The 19,292-nt window shown below is 41.4% G+C and overlaps 1 pseudogene; it reads right to left on the bottom strand.

Moving 5' to 3' along the window:
* Positions 1-415: 415 nt before the first annotated feature.
* LOC133759283 (DNA repair protein complementing XP-A cells-like) lies at positions 416-1,020 on the bottom strand (annotated as a pseudogene).
* Between the last annotated feature and the right edge of the window lie 18,272 nt (positions 1,021-19,292).

Raw genomic sequence — 19,292 nt, 5'->3', positions numbered from 1 at the left:
TACTGCTCTTTGTAGTAGTAATTTCTGATCATTCTTTTTATTTTTGTGGTATCAGTTGTGTTTCCTTTTTCATCTCTAATTTCATTGATTTGGGTCTTCTCCCTCTTTATTTGGTTATTAGGCCAATTGTGTATTAATTTTGTTTTCAAGACACCAGCTCTTTGCTTCCTTGATCCTTATTGGTTTTCATTTTCAATTTTTTTTACTGTCTTATTACTTTTTTACTAATCTTGGGTTTGGTTTGCTGTCTTTATTGTAGGTCTTTGAGATGCATTGATCATTTATTTGGTGTCTTTCCAATTTCTTGATGTAGGCACCAATTGTTATAAAGTTCCCCTTTTTTTTTTTCCTTGCAAAACAAAGAAAAAGAATCTTTTTACTGTCTGAGTAGGGGCCAGTTATGAGCAGGTCATCGCTAAGCCACCACCTGAACCAGAAGTAAAATTAAGAAAGAGAACTTATCGGGGACCTGTAGTTTTAAGTAGCGTTTCATAGCACCCCACTGCAAATGATGAGGACTCCCCTTCACGATAAATTTCAGAGCTGGTTCTCTGTTCTCTAAATCGCAGTCTTTCAGAAGGTATTCTTGTTTTGCTTGTCTTGGTTATCAGCTTGTGTTTATCGTCAGCATCTCTGGTTGATGAACAATTTTTCCTACTTTGTGCTCCTCTTCTTCCTCTTCCAGGATGAAGCTTCCTCCTGTGTCAATTATTTTGGGGGTTTTCCATTAGCCACGCCTCCGGTAGCTGCACCTGCAGTTGCAGGGTAGGGCCGGGCCGCCGGCCGGGCCTGGCGCAGCATAAGCGCCCACTGCCGCTTCCGCTCGATGCTCGCCCGCTCCGAGGCAGGCAGTTCCACGCATTGTTTGGAAGTCGCCGGCTCCGGCGAGGGGCCCTCTCCTGCCGCCCTTGTCGGCCTGCTTGGAGGACCCATAGAGCTTCCTTGAACACTGCTTTTGCTGTATCCTGTAAGTTTTGATGTTGTATTGTTGTTCTCATTCGTTTCCAGAAATGTTTTCATTTCTCTTGAATTCTGGAATGACCCACTGTTCATTCAGGTGCACGTTGTTCTACTCCATGTGTTTACATACCTTCTGGAGATTCGGAGTTGTGGAATCCCAGCTTCATTCCACTGTGGTCGGAGAAGAGGCATGGTCTGATTCTGATTTTTTGAATTTGCTGAGACCTTATGTCGTAGCATGTGGTCTGTGCTAGAGAAAGTTCCTTGCACTGGTGAGGAGCGTGTGTATTCTGCAACTGTGGGAAGAAACGTTCTGTAGACATCTGTTAGGTCCATTCGGTCCTTAGTGACAATTAACTGTTTCCTTGCTGATGTTCTGTCAGGTTGATCCATTCGTTGATGAAAGTGGGGTTGAAGTTCCCCATTGCTGTTGTATTGGAGTCTGTGTCTCTCTTTAAATCCATTAACATTTCTTTTTAATAGGCAGTTACCCTGTAACTTACTGCACATAATTTTATTATAATCACAGTTACTAGATTTCCTTCCTCCCCATTCTTTTATAACGATACCTTTCTCTACTGCTGTGTGTAGCGTGTCCTTAAGTATCATTTGTTAGGCTGGGCAAGTGATGGAAAATTCTTTCAATTTTAATTATTTTCATTTGTAGAAGAGGATTTTGCTGAGTACTGTATTATGGGTTAACAGTTTTTTTGTTTTGTTTTTAGCACTTATACTAGTTCTCCATTCTCTCCTAGCCTGTAGGGTTTCTGATGAGAAAAGCCTGTTGTCATTCTAATTGGGAGTTTCTTTAAAGATAATCTGGTATTTGTCTCTTGCACATTTTAGGATTTTTTTTTATGTTTTACTTTCGAATGTTTGACTAATGTGTCATTATGAAAATATTTTCCGATTCTATTTGGTGGTCTTGTATTTGGATTCCATATATTTCTCCAAATGAAGGAAATTTTCTGCTATTGTATCACTGAATAAGTCTTTGATGCCATTTTGTTTTTCCATTCCTTCAGGAACTCCTAAGAAGTTTTCTACTATTGTTTCATTGAATAGGTGTTCTAATCCAGTCTCTCAAACTTTCAGAGACCCATATGTTATATCATTTGATAATATTTGAGATCTGTGGAATACTGCTGGCAGTTTTGCTAATTCTTTTTTTTTTTTGGTCTGACTGAGATATTTCCAAAGAATGGTTTTCTAGTCACATATTTTTTTTAATGTATTTATTTGACAGAGTTAAGGACAGTGAGAGAGAGATACGGAGAGAAAGTCTTCCTTCCGTTGGTTCACTCCCCTAATGGACGCTACGGCCGAGTCACATATTCTTTCTTCCGCATCACCGGGTCTGTAAGTCTTTCCACTGTATTTTGTATTTGGGAGGCAGGCAGTGTGCTCTCTGTAAGGGGGCCCGGGGTTAGGTGCGCACTCTGCCTCCCGCTTGTGCTGCGGACTGGAGTAAAGTGTGGTGTGCAAGGTTGTCTCTGAGGCAGTACCAGCAGTGCCATGGTTGCCGCAGGCTCCTTTCATTTCTCAGAAGCTGGCATCTCCTCCTGACTGCTGCATGTATGGTGCTCTGTGGGAGTGGGGGAGGGGAAGGAAGCAAGGGGACTCCCTGCTCCTCGCCTCGCAGGGCTGGGACCCCAGTCACCTCCCCAGGCTGCAGTCCATGCCAGGGGGTGACTGGAATTCCTCTCAGCTAGAACTGAGTGCTGGGGAGTGTACTTCCTACCTTGACTTGGTAAGATGGTGGCTCAGAGCTGGCAAGCTGGCTGTGCTGCACGGCTTGTACAGCAGTGTCTGTCTCCTCTTGTCCCGGGGAGTCTTCACTGTTTTGTCACTTCTCTGCAGAAAATTTCCATCAGGAAGGCCCCTGGACATGTCCTTCCTTTGTTCTTATCCCCCGCTAAAGTCAGTGTGGATCTACCCTGTTGAGTCATCTGGGATCTCCCACTTGTGTGTTCCTTTTGGTTCCTGGTCTGGGAAAGGAATAGTAATAATAGTAACATGACCTCATGGAGTTGTTGTGGATGGAAATGTGTTGACTGTGTATATGTAATGAGTTAATCTATGTGGAATACTTTGAACAGTTCCTAATGCGTAGGACATGTTTAGTAAGTGGAGCAGCCAGGACTAGAACCGGCATACATATGGGATGCCAGCGCCTCAGACAGAAGATTAACCTACTGCATCACAGTGCTGGCCCCTTCTAATGTTCAAAAGACAAGCATGTAGCAATGTTATTGCAAACCCATTTCCACTGCTGGGAGAGTATAATCCAGACAAGGGGCTGATACAGCTCTTTCCTAACCATGACAGTGATGAAACTTGAAGTAATCGTACTCCATACTTGTAGCATTCAGGTAGCAAAGGGCTCTGTCTTACTTGGTTTAATGTGTACAATACCCTACAGAGGCAGAAAGTTGTTCTATTTAAGGATGAGAAAACTGAGGCTCAGAGACGTGACGTTGCCTCCCCATTATTACACAGTTGGAGGGCAGCGTGGGGGTGGAGGGCTTACAACCACGAAGCTATTGCTCTTTCTGTCTTGTGTAACCACCCTGTCCACATGCAGGTTTTGCCAATACTGGGAGCTCATCGGGGTTTATTGAACTGAATGTGAAGCTCAGCAAAAAGTGTCAGTGTATGTACCCAGCAGGCTGATATAAACCATAAAACCATATAAACCATGACCATGGCGTGGATGGGGCCAGCCTCTGGGGGGCCATCCCATCAGTTATAGAAACCAGAGTCAAGGCCAGGGAGCCCCGGACTTCTTTTTGGCTACAGAGCTCCAAGGCCTTTGTTTGTTGGGACCAAGGCTGGGAGGTAGGCGGAGGCTTCTGTGTACAGAAGATGCTGGAGGTTGGCCCTCTGTGCTTCTGCTTCGGTCACTACGCTGTGGCACAGAGATCCCCTGAGGTCAGGAAGCAGTGTGTAGCATGGGAGACAAAAGTATGGGGAGGAGCTTCATTCCTGTTTGTTTATATGGGGAAAAAGTTCTTGGCAGATCGTGTCTAGTCTGGATAGTGGTGGTTCTCTGAGTAACATCCATGGAAAGAGTATGCAGGGTGGATAGCCAGGCTACTCCCCATGGGGCACACTGCCCACTCTTGCTCTCTGTGGGTGCCCAAATCTGCTGAGTGCTGCCCTCTCCAAGAGTCTTCTGTGTTCACATCGATCACTTTTGTGTTTCCTTTCTGGTTGTACTTTAGTCAGCTCTTTGATCCCGGAAACAGAATCTCAGGTAAAAAGGCAGAAGAGACTTTAAGCAGTGTTCTTGAACATGCACCTGATGGCACAGGGGAGGCTGCCGTTGAACTGGAACCTCTGTAGGTATCCCAGACACTCTGGCGTCCATGGCCTTTGACATTGTCTCAGATTGAAGCAAAGGGGCTGGGTCTTGGGGCTGCATCGTATAGTTACTGGCTCTGTGCCACCTCCATCGAGGGCTTGTAAGCTTGGACCCCAGAGATCCCTTGAGGGAGTGGAGTCCAGTAAAGGGCCCAGCATGAGCTTCCAACAGCTCATGTCCTCAGCATCTGGGCAAGGGAGGCATCAGCTCTGCAGTGGGGACCTGAGTGGAGTACAGTGGTGTTCACTGTGCTTAATTTAGTTCAGTCCTACTTAAAGTGTCAGTGAATGTAAAAAGGAAAAGTCATTCCAATAAAAATGAAGTTAGCTGTTTTGGAAAGACTCACTAAAGTGAACTAATGGCTAAGGAACATGTAGCTAAAAACGTTGTGCATAGGCAACTATAAACAACCAGGGAACAAGTGGAATGTCGGAAAGGACTTCTACTCACATTTTTATGATTATCTTTAATACTTGTGCCATTGATCAGGTTTGATATTTGTGTACTGTAGTTGATTCACAATCTTGTGGTTTATAATGGAGGATACCATGGAACTGTGCTCACCTAGCTCATGAAAAGATTGAAGATGAATGTGTGTGTTTTATTTTATATTACATATATGCAAATCATTTGAATACTAATTTTTCTCTTTACCAAACCTTTTATTTTCCACCCTGACTGTGAATACAGTTCGGCAAGGACTTTTACAAGTTTCCAAGCCAGCTCAATAAATCTACAAAGCACATTTTCACTGATCAAATCACAGATGACTGTGTGGAACTGCTGGGGGGACCTGCCTACTCCCTCAGAATCCTAGACTGTGATGTCATTATGCACGGGAGAACCTCCTCTTCATCTATGACCATGAACTTGGTGTTTCTGGAACATTGCTCATGTAGACTGTCTCGTCTGCTTCTGCCTGGGGCATGGTTCCAGGGGCAACTGGATGGCGTCCTTGTCTGGGCAACAAGGTGCAGAGCTGAGGTGCACTGTGCCCACACCATTGGATAGACACTTTCTATCTTCGTGGCTCTGTGCTTCCCTGCTCAGCAGGTGCACCGATTCTGTCATGGTCTAAGGCTGTCTCCCTCTCCCTTGCTGATCTTCTTTGATTTAAGGGTAAAGTTTTTTTTTTTTTAATTTGCTAACTCATTTATTCATTCAACGGAGTCTCTGACAACTGTGTTCAAGTATGGGTGCAGGTGTTTGGGCTTCTGTAGTGATCAAAACAGATGCAATTGGCAGCCTTCTGGAGTTTGTGTTAAGTGGGTGGGAAGGTGAGATGAGGCATTGCTGAGAGGGTTGGTTGTGCTCATCCCCGTGGCACAGACCAGGGCTGAGCACTTGCACCCACTTTTTTGTTGGGGGTGGGTGTTAGAGACAGTAGTAGATGGAGTAAAACCCACCTTCCCCTGTCCCTGTCATCCCTGTAAAGAATGGCTGTTGCTTCTTATGGCAGAAGGATTTTTGCAGATGTGATTAAACTAATGATCTTTTTATAAATTTTATTACCTTTAAAAATTTTAATATAAAAAGAACATATTTTGGGCCGGCACTATGGCTCAGCAGGTTAACACCCTGGCCTGAAGCACCAGCATCCCATATGGGCACCGGTTCTAGTCCCGGCTGCTCTGCTTCTGATCTAGCCCCCTGCTATGGTCTGGGAATGCAGTAGAAGATGTCTCAAGTCCTTGGGCCCCTGCACCCATGTGGGTGACCCAGAGGAAGCTCCTGGCTTTGGGCTGGCCTCTCCTCTCTCTGTGTAACTCTGACTTTCAAATAAAATAAATCTTAAAAAAACAAACAAACAGATTTCATGTATTTCAGAGGTACAATTCTAAGAAAATAAGCATACTTCCTCTCCTTCTTTCCTCAACCCCCCTCCTTCTTTCCAGTCTTTAACATTTTTTTTTGCAAAAACATAATTTCAGTCTATTCTATAATCACAGGCTTAATGCACCATTAATCATAATATTCAATAAATAAAAAGTATAAAGGCTACAGTTCCATAGGAGAATAAACCAAGGCTAAAACAATCAAACATAAAGTGTCCTTTTTTTCCTATACATTTTTTTTGGGTATTCTTTCTATATTAGCTACCACATACAAGAGAAAACATAGGGTATTTGTTTTTTTGGGACTAAAAAAAATGGTGACATTCTTCAATGTTGTGGAAGGTCTTTATTTCACCCTCATTCATAAATGAGAACTTTGCTGGGTATAGTATTCAGGGTTGAGTTTTTTTTCTCTTAGGACTTGGGATATATCTCGTCATTCTCTCTTAGCCTGTAGGATTTCTTAAGGCTAATTGGAGATCCTCTGAAAGTAATATGGCATTTCTCTTGTGCATATTTTAGAACTTCTTTCTGTTTTACTGTGGAGAGCTTGACTATAATGTGTCGTGGTGAAGATCTTTTATGGTCATGTCTGTTAGGAGTTCTGTTTGCTTCCTGTACTTGGATGTCCCTTCTTTCTCTTGGTAGCATCCCATAAATCTGACATATTTTTTAGTTTCTAATTTCTTCTTCCTTTTTTTGGTCTGACTGTAAAATTTCTAGAGATTTGTCTTCTAACTTGGATATTCTTTTTTCTGCCTCACTAAGCCACATTTTTTATTTGTCTATTGAATTCTTCATTTCCAATATTTCATTTTAATTTCTTTTTAAAATCTCAAGTTTGTGGGATAAACTTTCATTCGGGTCATGTATGGATTTCTTTAGTTCATGAATTTGCTTCTGATTACTTCTAAGTAATCCTATGATCAACTTTTTGAAATCCATTTCTGGCATTTCATCAGTCTCTTCATCTTAACATTCTAGTTTTGAAGTGTTGTGTTCTTTTGGGGGCATCATGTTGTCTTCCTTATTCTTGTTTCTTGAATTGCTGCATTTATTATTAAGTGTCTATGGTGATACTTGTTCCCCCCTCCCCCCACTGCCATTTGCTTTTATCTTTGGACAATGCCTCCATGGCTTAGTGGAGTGTCTGCTCTTTCAGTGAATACCCAGAGGCATGTGTCAAAAATCAAATTTAACAGATTTTTTTTCGAGGAACAAAGTACCAAAATTTTAGGTAGAGATAGGATTGACATTCCTGATTTGCCTCTTCCATTTTTTGTAGTTAATATTTTTAAAAACTTTTATTTAATGAATATAAATTTCCAATGTACAGCTTATGGATTACAATGGCTCCCCCCCCCATAACTTCCCTGCCACCTGCAACCCTCCCCTCTCCCGCTCCCTCTCCCCTTCCATTCACATCAAGATTCATTTTCAATTCTCTTTATATACAGAAGATCAAATTAGTATATATTAAGTAAAGATTTCAACAGATTGCACCCACATAGAAACACAAAGTGAAACATACTGTTTGAGTACTAGTTATAGCATTAAATCAAAATGTACAGCACATTAAGAACAGAGATCCCACATGAGGAGCAAGTGCACAGTGACTCTTGTTGTTGACCCAACAAATTGACACTCTAGTTTATGGCGCCAGTAAACACCCTAGGCTACCGTCATGAGTTGCCAAGGCTATGGAAGCCTTCCGAGTTCGCCGACTCTGATCATATTTAGACAAGGTCATAAAAGACAGAGTGAGGATAGTAACCAATGATCCTAAGAGTGGCATTAACCAGGTCTGAACAATTATACAGCATTAAGTGGGGAAGAGGACCATCAGTACACACAGGTTGGGAGTAGAGCCATTGGTGGTAGAGTAGAGGTTATGATTACCAAGGAATGAGGCCCAAGTGTGCTAGACAGGGTCTAGAACAAAGGACAGAGTCATTATTAGAGGAGCTAAGAAAGGTGCTGTCTAAGCTACAATTAAGTTTTCTGATTGAGAGGCAAATAGAATGTGACAGAAGGGGCTTGATAATAATCTGTTGGACTTTAGGCCTTGTAAGTTAAGAGGCCCAGACCTATCTATCTCTTCATATGGGGTATATCCTAAGGGAGGTGTGAACCTCCTAGGGGAGAGCACTCTGTTGACTTTCATTACTTGGCTGGCCTGGGAGGAGAGCTGGCCAGGTAAAGGCAGGTGGCATCTCTAACAAGAAATTGATAGTTCTGCCTGCATTGTTGCTGACCCTACATGGCCGTCCCCTCAGCTGCGGTGGTCACTTTGGAAACTGGGCTGAGTGAAGGGCTTTTCAGCTTAGAGCCAATAAGATCTGTGGCTCTGACCTGGGCATCCTTCGACTCCAGGGCAGGTCCATTTCCAGTGATCCAACTCTTGGCAGTGCTGCCAGGGCTCTTCACAAGCTGACTTCTGCTGAAGCCCAGGCTTACCACATTGAAAGCCACTGCAGTGGACTGGCCTGTTGGGTCTCCTTGAGGGCAGATCACTGTATAGAACAGCCATTAATAGGCCTGCCACCCATTGCTTCTGATGCCTAGCTTTCTTTTCCTCCTGGTTTGTGTTAAAGCAGACCAGAGGATGCAAGTCAAGGGAGTTCCCAAGTCCCATCTCTAATCTTCGGTGGCCTGAACTACAAGTCTATAGTCACAGGCATGTTCTGTAGTAGTTTTTCTAAGGTAGACAATGCCCATGAGGAAAATTATATTCTCACTTAACAACTTTCTTTCCCTTTGGTCTGAAAGGGAGGTTATTTCTACTTACTGTATACTTCGCTGGTGGCGAAGTGAATATAACTATGAAATTATAATTTAAGCTCTTATTTTGGCTATGCTATTACAGAAAAATGTTAGCCATCTCTTTTATAAGGTCTAAAGATTAAATTGTGCATCCTACAGATTCCTTCATAATAGAATTAGTTTCGTACCTTGAAGAGAATAGAGAAATGAAAGAACAAGTTGGGCTTAGAATAGAGAAATCAGGGAGCAAGTCCTAGATCGCTTGCTGACAATAGCAATATCACATGAATACTTAGCAAACCGTTTCAACCATTAGATAACAACTTAAGAAAACACTTACCAGAAGGTCCAATGCCTTCTATAAATTTTAAGAATCATGTATTTGAAAACACCTCTTAAATATCTAACATGGTGTAGTTTGTTTAACCAGTAAACTTAAGCACAACCATATAAAATGTTTTTAGTTTCTTTCTACCAACAAGTTTAAAACATATGATACACAGATTCAGGTCACACAAATTAAAATGTATCTTTGATTGATTTTAGCAGCTTAAATTTATGGACAATCTTATCTATAAGCCATTTAAAATAAAACTCTTAATAAAATTTCCCCATGTGGACATACAATATGTACACACATATAACATAGCATAATAGACCAATATAGCAATTTTAATAATAGCTTTTAAAATCTTTAACTCTTTTTGTAGATTGCCAATTGATTTGAGTTGCTTTTTGTTTTTAGTAACCTCAGTTAACCATACTTTCTCTCAGTTGGTACTGTTAATACATTATTGGCTTCATCTGTTTACAGAGCCATCCCAAAGTACTGAATACAATAGAAGTGGCTGGAAAAAGTCCATAGGAACCTATAGGAGGACAGCTAAACACAGAACCAACAACACTTTAGTTTTATGAGCAGCAAATCATATATAACTGTGGATGACAAAAGACTTTAAGTCGCCATGTTTAAAATTATAAACTCATCAACCAACAAGAGGCACTTGCTTACTTCACAGTATTTTTGAAAGCCCCTGTAGGATTTTACAAGTATTTAACCCTTTAGGCCTCTGGGCTTTCTCATAAAGATAACTATCATGTCTAGTATCATAAGATCATTAGACTTTTTAATTCTGAAACATTTGTATTAATAGCATTTTCCATTATAGAAACTTAAAGTTTGGTACCACATCACATCTTGACAGTACTTCTAATATAATCCAAACAGCCTGATTAGTTGATGTCTCTATAAGATGAGAGACATAGGTCCTTCGATTTTTTCAGTTGGGCCCAAACTGGAAAAACCAAAGTCCAGGATTTACTGGAAATTTTAGAGTCCAGATTGTTTGAAACTTTGATTTTTTGAATGCCTGTCAAGAATGCCAAGAAGGCTCAAAATCCAAAATATCTGGTTGAAATAAGATTCCTTAAAATCATGACATAACATAGACCAAATTTGATCATTGTTACAAGGTGATTATTGAAATGTTTGAAAATAAGCACATATTTAAATAACCCATAGCTCTTAATAAAAATTCAGCTGTTTTTGAACAATTAGAATGTAACAGACATCAAGAGAACATAATAGATTACTTTAACACATTGCTTTAACAGAGCATCAGAGTTTAATTCTATGTCAAAGAGAAATTGAGCTTCCTGTGCTCTTTTGCTGTGAGGTTTCCTTCCTTTATCTTCTTTCATATTGGTGACCATGTTTCTGTGTTTCTGTGTGTAACACATCTTTAAGCATCTTTTGCAGGGCAGGATGAGTGGCAACAAATTCTTTCAGTTTCTGTTTGCTATGAAAAGTCTTTATTTCACCTTCATTCACAAATGAGAGCTTTGCAGGATATAATATTCTGGGCTGGCAGTTTTTCTCTCTTAGTACCTGGGCTATGTCTCACCATTCCCTTCTAGCTTGTAGGGTTTCTGATGAGAAGTCTGCTGTGAGCCTAATTGGAGATCCTCTAAGAGTAATCTGACGTTTCTCTCTTGCACATTTAGAATCTTTTCTTTATGTTTCACTGTGGTGAGTTTGATTACAACATGTCGTGGTGATGATCTCTTTTGGTCATGTTTATTAGGGGTTCTATGAGCTTCCTGTACTAGGATGCCTCTGTCCTTCTCCAAACTTGGGACATTTTCTGCTAGTATCTCACTGAAAATGCCTTCTAATCCTTTCTCCCTCTCCATGCCTTCAGGAACTCCTAGAACCCGAATGTTGGGTTTTTTTAATAGTATCCTGTAGATTCCTGACAATATTTTTTAGATTTCTAATTTCCTCTTCTTTTCTTTGGTTTGTCTGTTTCCTTTCCTGTTCTCTGTCTTCTAAGTCCGATATTCTCTCTTCTGCTTCGCCCATTCTGTTTTTAAGGCTCTCTAATGTGTTTGTCATTTGATCTATTGAATTCTTCATTTCATTATGATTTCTCGTCACTATCACAGTTTCTTGTTCCACTAGTTGTTTCATTTCATTTTGGTTCCTCCTTTATATTTCATTTTCATGAGAGAGATTTTCTATCTTGTCCATTAAGGATTTCTGTAGTTCAAGAATTTGTTTTTGAGAGCTTCTTAATGTTCTTATCAATTTTTTGAGATCTGCTTCTTGCATTTCTTCTATCTCATCATCTTCATAATCTTGAATTGGGGTGTCTTTTTTCATTTGGGGGCATCATAGTGTCTTCCTTGTTCTTGTTACCTCGGTTTTTGCGTTTGTTGTTTGGCATGTTGGGATATTTGGTTTCTTCACTGTGGTGTTTTTTCTTGTTACACTATGGCTCTATATTAAGTGGACTGTCTGCTTTCAGTGGAGCCTTAGAGGCTTGAGATGAGCGTGGACTGAGAGCTTTGTTTGGTTCCTCAGGGTTGAGGGTGTGTCAAAGATGACACTCCCAGGTTAGGTGTGGTAAATCCCTCTTTCTTTCTTTCTTTTTTTGATTCAAAAGGGAAGTAATTCCGCACAGCTGAACGTAATTGGAGGTAGTTAGCAGGCAAATGATATACCCACAGGAGCCAGAGATTGGAAACTCTTTCCCAAGGACTACACAGGGAATCTGTGCTGCCCTCAGTGTGGGCTCCAATTCTCCTACAGTCTCCCACTGGGTTGCCAAGTTAGATGCTAATCTCCTGTTATTTCACCCCTCCCCCCAGAGTCAGGTTTTTCTGCTAGGCTCAGGGCTGGTGCAGACCTGAGGTCGCCCTGCTTATGACGTATGTCAAAATGGCGCCTGGTCTTTGTCTTGCTCGCCTTTGAGAGGTGAGCGGAGAGAGAGAAACTCGTGTCCGTATCAGTCACTTTTTTTTTTCCTCTCTCTCTTCTAGTTAGCCTGGTGAACTCTCCCCCACAGAGTTTCAAGCCTCGTTCCCTCTAGTCTCCTCTTTCCGCTTGCCCGCTGGTGTCTTGGGCTATTGAGTTTCAGCTCACCTCGCGTTCCAGCGCTGGTGTATTGATTCTGCCGCTGGTGTCCCGAACTTGGGCTCCCACGCTCTCCACACAGGTCCACTGTGAATCACTAGTTCCAGAAGAGTTTCCTCTGCTGTTTCTTCCCCTACTCTTCCTTGACCCTGCAGTATCTCCACTTTTATTAAACTGTCTCTCCCCCGGACTAATAGTGTGCTCCCTTCCTATTCCGCCATCTACAGATTTAAAAAAAGCCAGCTCTTTTTTGATTTCTCTTTGCTTGGAATATCTTTTTCCATCCTTTAACTTTCAGTCTGTGTGCATCTTTGCTGATAAGGTGTGTTTCCTGAAGTCAGCATATAGATGGATTCTCTTTTTGGATCCAATCAGCTAGTCTCTGTCTCTTGGTTGTAGAGTTGAGGCCATTTACATTCAGTGTGACTATTGTTAAATACTGTTTTTTCCAGTCATGTTTCCTTAAACGAGCTGTTTATGTATTTTGAGATTTGTTTGTAGTTTAGTTGGGTCATTTTCTACATTCGCCTTTTTCGTAGTGAAGTTCTTGTTTTTGTATTTCTGTGTGCAGCACATCTTTGAGCCAGTGTTGTAAGGTTGGATGCGAGGATACAAATTCTTTCAGTTTCTGTTTATTGTGGAATATCTTTATTTCCCCTTCATTCATAAATAATAGCTTTGCGGGGTATGGTATTCTAGGTTGGCATTGTTTGTCTTTTAAAACTTGGAATATATCATGCCACTGTCTCCTTGCCTGTAGTGTTTGTGATGAGAAGTCTGGGGTGAGTCTGATTAAATTACCCCTGAATGTGATTTGTCGTTTCTCTCTGGCACATTTTAGGATTTGTTCTTTGTGTTTCACTGAGCTGAGTGTTGCCACAATGTGTCGTGGTGAATTTCTCTTCTGGTCTAATTTGTTGGGGCTGCTGAGTATTTGTTGAATTTGGTTGTTTCTATCAATCTGCCTCTGTTGGAAGTTTTCTGATATTATTTCATTGAAAACGCCTTCCAATCCATTCTCTCTCTCCACATCCTCAGAGACTCTTATCATCCGGACATTACAATGCTTGATCGAATCGTGTAGGTCTTCAATTGTATTTTTTAATTTTCTAATTTCTTCTTCCTGTGTTTGATCTGACTGTATTATTTTTGGAAGTTTGTCTTCAAGTTCTGATATTTGCTCTTCTATTTCATCTGTTCGATTTTTGAGGGATTCCACAGTGTTTTTTATATGGTCAATTGAGTTTTTCATTTCCATTATTTCATTCTGGCTTCTCTTTAGGATCACTAATCCTTGGGCATGCTTTTTGTTCAGATCTTGAATCTGTTTCTCATTACTTCTAAATAATCTGATTTTTAATTTTCTGAATTCCTTTTCTGGCATGACTTCAAATTCTTCTTCAGCCTCTATTATGGATGGTTTAGCCTTCTCCATTGGCGAGTTCATAGGTTCTTCTATATTCTTATTCTGAATTTTTCCTTTATTCTCCAGCATTTCTGATTGGCTTAATTTTCAGCTTGATTTCCCTCTGCTATGGGTCTGTAACGATAGCCAGTGTAAGCAGGCAGCTCTGCCTTCTAGCGTTTGTTTATTTCTGGTAACTTGAGTAGGCTGGTGCCAGGGATTTGAGGTGCCAAGCCCTGCCCCTTGGGGCCAGTTTCCCTGTTCCTTTGTTTGCCCTAAAGTGCCTGGGCCTCCATTGTTCAGCCCCCGTCGCTGCGCCCCCTGTGCCACGAGTGGGGAGTTGTTCCATATCGCTGAGGTCCCTGCCACTGAAGTTCCCTCCTTCAGAAGGCGAAAGCAGAGCCCGCCCTCTTTCATGCCTGAATGTAAACAAACAAGATGACTGCTCTCTGCCTGCTGCAGCTCTGATTGGGGTGGGGGAGACACCGAGGGATCTTGGCATGTTCAATCTCTCAGTTCGTCCCCCTGGATCGCACCCTCTTCCCATGGGTGCTATTCACTTTGTTTTGATTTCCTTCCCCACTCAACCTTGTGCATGTGTCTCACCTGTCCGTCCCAGGGTGGGTAGGAGGAGGTGGCAGTAGAAGCCACTACAGTCGTCCCTCCGCTGATTCCTTTGTTTTGTTTTGTTTTTTTCATTCTCTTTCTGCAGTTCTGGGCACCTCTACCTGCCCCAGGGTGGACCCCTACACTCTGGCATGCTCCCGTGTCACTCTAGCCAACCTTTTGTGGTTCTGTCACCTGACTGTCCCCTCTATTCATCAATTTCTCTCTGCGCGACTCTGCACACCTTGCTGCTATACCACCATCTCTTTTTTTTTTTAGTTTATCTTGCTGTCTTTTTATTACTAATTCTATCTCTTTTTTTAACTTTTATTTAATGAACATAAATTTCCAAAGTACAGTTTATGGATTACAATGGCTTCCCCCTCCATAACTTCTCTCCCACCCACAACCCTCCCCTTTCTCGTTCCTTCTCCCCTTCCATTCACATCGAGATTCATTTTCATTTCTTTTGTATACAGAAGATCAGTTTAGTATATATTAAGTAAAGATTTCAACAGTTTGCACCCACATAGAAACACAGAGTGAAAAATACTGTTTGGTATACCACCATCTTGACCCCCTCTCCCCCCACTATGAGTCTTTTAATTCTGTGGTATCCCTTGTTATATTTTCTTTTTCATTTTTGATTTTTTTAAAAAAAAGATTTATTTATTTGAAAGGCAGAGCTACACAGAGTGAGGAGAGGCAGAGAGAGAGAGAGAGAGAGAGAGAGAGGTCTTCCATCTGAGAGTTGAGAGTTCAGTCCCCTATTGGCCACAACGGCTGGAACTGTGCCTATCCAAAACCAGAAGCCAGGATCTTCTTCCATGTATCCCATGTGGATGCAGGGGCCCAAGGACTTGGGTCATCTTCTGCTATCCCAGGCAATAGCAGAAAGCTGGATCAGAAGTGGAGCAGCCGGGTCTTGAAACGGCACCCATAAGGCATGCCGGCACTTCAGGCCAGGCTGTTAACCCACTGCACCACAGCAGTGGTCCCTCATTTTGATTTTATTAATTTGGGTTTTCTCCCTGGTTTTTTTTTTTTGGTTAGTTGGGTCAATGGTACATCAATTTTATTTTTTCAAAAAACTAGCTCTTCATTTCACTGATGCTTTGTAGTTTTTTGTTTCAATTTTGTTCATTCTCTAATTTTAACTATTTCTTTCTTCCTACTCAGTTGGGTTTGGTTTGTTGTTTGGCTTTCAGTTGTTGTTTTTCTAGATCATTGATATGTACTGGCAGCTCATTTATTTGGTGCCTTTCCAGTTTCTTGATGTAGGCACCAATTGTTATTTTTTTTAAAGATTTATTTTATTTGAAAGAGTTACACAGAGAGGAGAGGCAGAGAGAGTGAGAGAGAGAAAGAGAGAGAGAGAGGTCTTCCATCCATTAGTTCACTCCCCAGATGGCTGCAGTGGCTGGAGCTGCGCTAATCGGAAGCAGGAGCCAGGAACTTCTCCCAGGTCTCCCATGCAGGTGCAGGGGCCCAAGGACTTGGGACATCTTCTTCTGCTTTCCCAGGCCATAGCAGAAAGCTAGATTGGAAGAGGAGCAGCTGGGACTAGAACTGGCACCCATATGGGATGCTGGCACTTCAGGCCAGGGCTTTAACCCACTGTGACACAGCACCTTCCTTGGCACCAATTGTTAATAAACTTTCTCGTAACCTCGTAACACTTCTTTTGCTGTATCCCATAAGTGTTGATGTGTTGTATTGTCATCTTCACTCATTTCCAGAAATTTTTTGATTTCCCTTTTGATTTCTTCTATGACCCAGTTTTCATTCAGGAACATGTTGTTCAGTCTCCATGTGTTTGCATATGTCCTCAAGATTCTTGAGCTGTTAATTTCAGGCTTCATTCCATTGTGGTCAGAAAAGATGCACGGGTAAGGCTGATGCCGCGGCTTGGCTCACTTGGCTAATCCTCTGCCTGTGGCGCCAGCACCCCAGGTTCTAGTCCCAGTTGGGGCGCCAGTTCTGTCCCGGTTGCTCCTCTTCCAGTCCAGCTCTCTGCTGTGGCCCAGGAGGGCAGTGGAGGATGGCCCAAGTCCTTGGGCCCTGCACCCGCATGGGAGACCAGGAGGAAGCACCTGGCTCCTGGCTTCGGATTGGCGCAGCATGGCGGCCGTAGTGGCCATCTGGGGGGTGAAACGGGAAAAGGAAGACCTTTCTCTCTGTCTCACTCTGCCTGTCAAAAAAAAAAAAAAAAAAAAAGAAGCGCAGTAAGATTTCAAAAATTTTTTTTTAATTTGCTGACAGTAGCTTTATGGCCTAGCATATGGTGTATCCTAGCAAAAGTCCCATGTACTGATGTAAAAATGTATATTCTGCAACTGTGGGATGAAAGGTTCTGTAGATATCACTTAGGTCCATTTGGTCCATAGTGTGGCATTACTCTGCTTCTTTGTTGAATTTCTGTCTAGTTGAACTGTCTATTGCTGAAAGTGGGGTGTTGCATTCCTCCATTACTGTTGTATTAGAGTCTGTGTCTCCCTTTAGATCCATTAACATTTGTTTGAAACAGCCAGGCTCCCTGTCATTGGGTGCATATATATTTTAGTCACATCTCGTTGTTGAATTGATCCCTAGTCATTACATTATGCTCTTCTTTGTCTTTTAGTTTTTAGTTTGTGTTAAAGTCTATTTTGTGTTCAAGTGTATTTTGTCTGATAGGTTGGCTGCACCTGCTTGTTATTGCTTTCTGTTAGCATGGAAAATATTTTTCCATCCTTTCACTTTCAGTCTGCATGCATCTTTATTGGTGGGGTGTTTTTTTTTTATTTGACAGGTAGAGTTATAGACAGTGAGAGAGAGAGACAGAGAAAGGTCTTCCTTCCATTGGTTCACTCCCCAAATAGCTGCTATGGATGGTGCCGCGCTGATCTGAAGCCAGGAGCCAGGTGCTTCTTCCTGGTCTCCCATGCAGGTGCAGGTGTCCAAGCACTTGGGCCATCCTCCACTGCCCTCCTGGGCCACAGCAGAGAGCTGGACTGGAAGAGGAGGAACTGGGACTGGAACCAGATGCCTGCATGGGATGCAAGCACTGCAGGTAGAGGATTAATCAAGTGAGCCACGGTGCCCGCACCCGAGGTGTGTTTCTTGTAGGCAGCCAATAGATGGGTTTTGTTTTTTAACTCCATTTAGCCAATCTGTATCTTTTTAATTGGAAAATTTAGGCAATTTACATTCAAGGTTATTGATAATTAATGACTTGGTTCTGCCATTTCCCTGTAAATATTCCTATTTTTTGTTTTGGATTTCCTTTGTACTTTCACTGAAGGTTTTTCTGCCTTCACATTCTTTCATGATGATAACCATCTTTGTCTTTTTCTATATAGCACATCTTTAAATATCATTTGTAAGGCTGGAGGGATGGTGACAAGTTCTTTCATTTTCTGTTTGTTATGGAAAGTATTTTTTATTCATTCATAAATGAGAGCTTTGCAGGGTACAGTGTTCTGGGTGGACAGTTTTTTTTTTTCCTTAGGACTTGGATTATGTCTCTGCATTCTCTTCTAGCCTGTAGGGTCTCTGATGAGAAATCAGCAGTTTTTCTTGACAGTGTTTCTTTCATGCTCATTTTAGAATCTGTATTTTACTATTGAGAGGTTGACAGCATTGTGGCGTGGTGAGGATCTTTTCTGCTCATGTCTATTAGGAGTTCTGTGTGCCTTGTATACTTAGATGTCCCTTAATTTCTCCAAATTGGGGACGTTTCTGTAGTTATTTCATGGAATAGTCCTTCTAATCCAACCTCTCCACACCTTCAGGAACTCCTAAGATATGTATGTTTGGTCACTTGCTAGTATCCCATAAGTTTCCAAAAATGTTTTTAATTTTTCTAATTTATTATTTTTTTTGTGTATGAGAAATTTCCAAAGATTTGCACTGTGTCTTAGATATTCTTTCTTCTGCCTCACCAAGTGTATTGTTAAGGCTTTCTATTGTATATTTTTATTTGATAGATTGCATTCTTCATTGGTGATATTTAAGTTTTATTTCTTTACAAAATCTCAATCCCATGGGAAAATTTTTCTTCCATGTCATAGATTTTTTTAACTTCTGAATTTGCTTCTCATTGTTTCTGAGTAATCCTGTGATCAATATTTTGAGTTCCTCTTTAGGCATTTCATCAACCTCTTAGCCTTCACATTCTAATATTGCAGTGTTGTTGTGTTCCTTTAGGGGAGTCATGTTGTCTTCCTTAATCTTGTTTCTTGATTTTATGTGCTTATTTTTTACGCATTTGTGGAAATACTTGTTGTTTTTTCCTTCTGATGGCTTTTATCTTTGAATTATACTTATGTGGCTTCGTCCAGTGTTTGCTCTTTCAGTGCATACCCAGAGGTTTGGATCCTGTGTTGCCTCTGCACTCATTGCTGTACGTCTACAGCTTCCATGCTGATCCATGATGTCCCTCTTCCTTCGGTAGAGTTTTCACTTCCTCCACTCTTCTGCTACTGTTTTCCCTAAAGCAGTATGTCCTTTCTCTATTGCCCTATCTTGGAATCCCCAACTTCTGATGTAGGCACGAATTGCTGTAAACTTCCCTCTTAACACTGTTTTTGCTGTATCCCATAAGTTTAATATGTAGTATTGCCATCTTCATTCATATCTAGGAATTTTTTATTTCACTTCTGATTTCTTCTATGACTCACTGTCCAGGAGCATGTTTGTCAGTCTCCATGTGTTTGCATGTTTTCTAGAGTTTCTTACATTGTTAATTTCTAGCTTCAGTCCATTTAGATCAGAAAAGATGTGGTTTGATTGTGATTTTTTTGTGTTTAAACTTGCTTTATGGCCTTAGCATATGGACTATCCTAGAGGACATATGCACTGATGAAAAGAACATATATTCTGCAGCTATGGGATGAAATGTTCTGTAGATGTCAACCAGGTCCATTTGGCCCATATTATAGTATAACTCTTAATATTTTTTGT

This window comes from Lepus europaeus, chromosome 5, assembly GCF_033115175.1.
Source record: "Lepus europaeus isolate LE1 chromosome 5, mLepTim1.pri, whole genome shotgun sequence".
NCBI classification, from domain to species: Eukaryota; Metazoa; Chordata; class Mammalia; order Lagomorpha; family Leporidae; genus Lepus; species Lepus europaeus.
Note: the sequence above shows the minus strand (reverse complement) of the source record. Positions and strands in the feature narration are given on the sequence as shown.